The 4,885-nt window shown below is 38.2% G+C and overlaps 1 pseudogene; it reads left to right on the top strand.

Moving 5' to 3' along the window:
* The first annotated feature begins 542 nt into the window (after positions 1-542).
* Positions 543-1,855, top strand: LOC147609345 (uncharacterized; annotated as a pseudogene).
* Positions 1,856-4,885: the final 3,030 nt, after the last annotated feature.

The raw sequence follows: 4,885 nt of genomic DNA, 5'->3' as shown, positions 1-4,885 counted from the left end.
CGGCGAGTAAACATGCATAAAATTTAGGTATGCGATCAATTGCTAGAGTGGATGCTAGGATAAAGCCATACAACAATTGAGAATGACCCATTCCTACTTTTCTTAAACCAACACTCCTCGCATGTAGTCCTCTAGTCCTCTATTACTATAATATGTATATATGGTTGTAAATCTCAAAAGAAAGAGGGAGATTCCTTTCCACTATAAGGACTCACTCTACTATATAGTCTTACATAAGGATAAAAGGTGTTTTTTCTCATTCATTTGAAGAGTGGCATTGAGGTCTTCACTACTACTAGAGGTTACCCAAGCTTTTATCCTTCCATTTTCCACTAAGGTTCCATAAAAGAAAATAGGAATGCCATTCTTCAATTTGACTTACACATTCATTCATGTTCTTACACATTCATTCATGTTATTTTATATAAAGAAAATGGAGCCTACCTGCACAAAACCCAAGCGCTGGGGTAGGATGTGATGGCCACGGGCGTCGCGAGCAGTAGTGGATGTTAAGCAGCAGAGGACGTCAAGCGATGGTAGTATCTCTAAATACCCTACAATGACAATCATGCACAATAAGATTACAACCTTTGTTCAATATCGCACTCTTGCTCTAAATCTTTAATGTGTACACTCCAAAAATCACCTCCTTGTTCAATATATCACTCATGCCCTGAATCTTTAATGATTGCACTCCAATGTAGTGACTCTTCTTCTAACGTGCTAATATGAGATTGGTATTAAGTCCATAACAAGAGTGTTTCTTTTCTATGAGTAAACTCAAACCATAAGTAAACTCGGCTTCATGACTAAGTCAGTAAAATACTCTAGCAAATTCAAGGATTTTTTCAAGTTAAAGAAGTCCACCATGGGCAAGGATGCTCCCCCATCATCATGGCCATCTTTATCTGATTCTGCTGAGATTGATAGAGAATGCCCCCACAGCTCTGTGGCAAGGATGCTCCCCCATCATCATGGCCATCTTCATCTGATTCTACTGAGATTGATAGAGAATGCCCCCACAACTATGTGTCTTCTAGCTACAAGATCCCCACAACAAGGTCTTTTTGGCCCTTCTCGAGAAGCAACTCTTTAGGTGAAGGCAAGACCACAAGCAAGCCCACCGACAATGGTTTCTGCTAAGCAGCACAATCAGCAAGCCAAAAAAATGGGGGTTCCTTTTCCCACAAACTCTAATGTTGGTTTGGCTTCACCCATCAAACCCTAATGTCAAGAAAACCAACTCTTTTCTTGTTCCTTCCCATTGCGTTACGGATGTTGTGGCCCTTTCTTCTTCACAGTCTAGTCCTCCAACTTCATCTATATTGACATGTGGTACATCACATAAAACCGTAGATGTGGTAGTGTGATCAAGTAATCAGATTCTATGTTCATATCCACCGACAACTCATCACATGTATCTGCAGATGCTGTGCTAGTCGCCCTAAGAAAACATTGTGCGCTGTAAGATACAAGAAACCCAAAAGGAGATCATCAACCCATCCCTGATGTTGCCATTGCACATAAGGGTAGGGGTACTGCTAGTCCTATAAGGCTAGTGAGAAGAGGCCCCAATGGCAATCTGGCATAAAACTTCACTAGAGGGAGTCCTGGAGGAAGGTGTGGTGTTTGGAATAGTCCTGGCAGAGGCAATGGTGGCAGGGTTGCAATAAGGAATTCAGATAGAAACAATGTTGCCTCTAAAGGCCATGTGAGGCTAAAGGATAGAGATGGGGCAAATGTTAGGATCTCACCAGTGCTTAATGTGCCAGTGCCCTCCCTTAGAGGACTCTCTCTCTTTCTCATTGTTCTCTTTGCTGAAAGTCATTTTTTAAAAAGTAAGCTTAGAAAATAAACATTAGAAGTATAGTAACATCCACCTTTAGACTCGTTGAAATAAAATAGCTTAGTGGTAATATGTATTTTTTTATGTAAGCTCAAGATCAAGGGTTCAATACCCATTGGAAGAATATGATTCTTTCTTTTCTCTTTTCCTTAGCATAAAGTAAATTTTAGTTATTTATTTACATCTTTATTATTATAAGAATAGTTTAGTCTAGTGGCAATGCTTATTTTTTGGATAAATGGAGGTAATGAGTTTAAATCTTACTGGATACTCCAAGTTATATATTTTACCTATATATTTTACTCTTGAATCCATGTTTTTGTTATATACAACTTAGTTTACGGGGCATTAGCAAGCAAAAAATTTGCCAAAAAGAGTAAGTATATTCATTAAGGGAGCGACTAGTAGCTTATTCTCTCTTTGAGATCACGTATATAATTTGTTTCAGTATTTTCATGATAAGATTTGGACTAATATAGAGGCTAAAATATTGTCAACTGAGTCTTAAATCTTGCCAATCATCAGTATCCACAATATAAAGAAGATAATAGAAGAACCCCGACTAGTATTTTTGCCTTTTCTCCTTGATTTTGCCACCAATGCTCATGAATATTTTTGAGGAGGATTCTTATAGTATGAACAATAGGGCCATAAAAGTGTTTTGGTAAATTTAAAGTAGGAATAAAGAACCAAGCTAATTACAAAAATTTGTAGGCTTCTAATATAAAGTGATAATATCTCCTTTAAATTAGGGTTTTTTGCTAGAATTGACACTACAAGAGCTTGAGGGCATATCGACGCTAAAATACCGACGCAAATGTCGAACGTCGGTATGCCCGTCGTAATGTTGGAGGAGACAAGCAGGGCGGGGTTTTTTCAAATTTTCGTGTCCCGACGCGTATACCGACGCCGATACCGACGCACATTCCGACGCATATACCGACGCACATTCCGTAGCATATACCGACGTATATTCCGACGCATATTCCGTAGGATATACCGGCGCTCGTAAGTTTTTCACAGCCGAGAGCCTATTTTTTGATTTTTTCGCAGAGGAAGGCGCGTTACAGCTAGAGAAGGTCTCTTTCTCTCCCTCTCCTCTTTTTTCCTCTCTCCTCTTTTCTCCTTCTTTCTTCTTTTCTCCTCTTCTCCTTCTCCTAATATGTTCTTGCAATTGCTTTTACTTTTTAATTTAAGAATTAGGACGTTTAGGGTTTTGTGTTTTTTTGGCTCTCTATGCATGTTAAGAGCTCTCTATGTATGCATAGATCTCCTAATGCATGCATAGAGATTTTAGGGTTTTGTATTAGTTCTTTTTCTTGTGTTTAATTTACTAATTAGTTTGTTTAATGTTTTGTTTTGCAGCTCTTTCACCTCACCAATCTTTCACCAATCCTCTCCTTCGGCTTTGCAAAAAAGAGGTAGATCCTCTTTCGATTTTTCTTGTTTATGCTATTTTCTATGAATTATTGCATCCCTGTTTTATGGTTTAGGGTTAGTTTTGGGTTCTTGTAAGCTTACACATAGCATTAATTTAATATCTCTTTATTCATAGAGTTTATATATGTTATCAAGGTAAGATCTATTATCCATGTAAAACAAGATCATGTTTATTACACCATTGGGTGATGGGATTAAGGGTTAGCATAGTGCATAAGGCTTATAGCATAGAGCTTATGCATAGAGCTTATGCATAAGTCTTGCATAGAGCGTATGCATAAGACTTATGCATAGAGAGTATGCATAAGACTTATGCATATGGCTTATGCATAGAGCTTATGCATATGGCTTATGCATAGAGCGTACGCATAAGACTTATGCATAGAGCTTATGCATAAGACTTATGCATATGGCTTATGCATAGAGCTTATGCATAAGGCTTATGCATAGAGCGTGTGCATATGGCTTATGCATAGAGCGTGTGCATAAGACTTATGCATATGGCTTATGCATATGGCTTATGCATATGGCTTATGCATAGAGCGTATGCATGTGGCTTATGCATAGAGAGTATGCATAAGACTTATGCATAGAGCTTATGCATATGGCTTATGCATAGAGCGTGTGCATAAGACTTACGCATATGGCTTATGCATAGAGCTTATGCATAAGACTTATGCGTAAGGCTTATGCATAGAGCTTATGCATAAGTCTTGCAGCCTTATTATGCATAAGACTTATGCATAGAGCTTATGCATAAGGCTTATGCATAGAGCGTATGCATATGGCTTATGCATAAGACTTATGCATAGAGCGTGTGCATAAGACTTATGCATATGGCTTATGCATAGAGCGTACGCATAAGACTTATGCATAGAGCTTATGCATAAGACTTATGCATATGGCTTATGCATAGAGCGTGTGCATATGGCTTATGCATAGAGCGTGTGCATAAGGCTTATGCATATGGCTTATGCATATGGCTTATGCATAGAGCGTATGCATAATACTTACGCATAGAGCGTATGCATATGGCTTATGCATAGAGCGTATGCATAAGCTCTATGCATAGATCTTATGCATATGGCTTATGCATAAGGCTTATGCATAGAGCGTGTGCATAAGACTTATGCATATGGCTTATGCATAGAGCTTATGCATATGGCTTATGCATAAGGCTTATGCATAGAGCTTATGCATAAGTCTTGCAGCCTTATTATGCATAAGACTTATGCATAGAGCTTATGTATAAGGCTTATGCATAGAGCGTATGCATATGGCTTATGCATAAGACTTATGCATAGAGCGTATGCATAAGACTTATGCATATGGCTTATGCATAGAGCTTATGCATATGGCTTATGCATAAGACTTATACATAAGGCTTATGCATAGAGCTTATGCATAAGTCTTGCAGCCTTATTATGCAAGCTTATACTTATACTATCTCCTTAGATTATTGCATAAGGCCTTTATAAATAGCTATTTATGAATAGAGATAGCTTCTCTCTCCATCCTTGTTCAAATTCGAGTTAATTTTGTATGGAGAGGAGATAAGCTAATGTATGAGTTATTTTTAAAATCTCCCTCAACGGCTGG

Source organism: Cibotium barometz, chromosome 51, assembly GCF_041138505.1.
Source record: "Cibotium barometz isolate CiBa-2024 chromosome 51, ASM4113850v1, whole genome shotgun sequence".
Lineage (NCBI taxonomy): Eukaryota > Viridiplantae > Streptophyta > Polypodiopsida > Cyatheales > Cibotiaceae > Cibotium > Cibotium barometz.
This window is presented reverse-complemented; position numbering and strand designations above follow the sequence as displayed.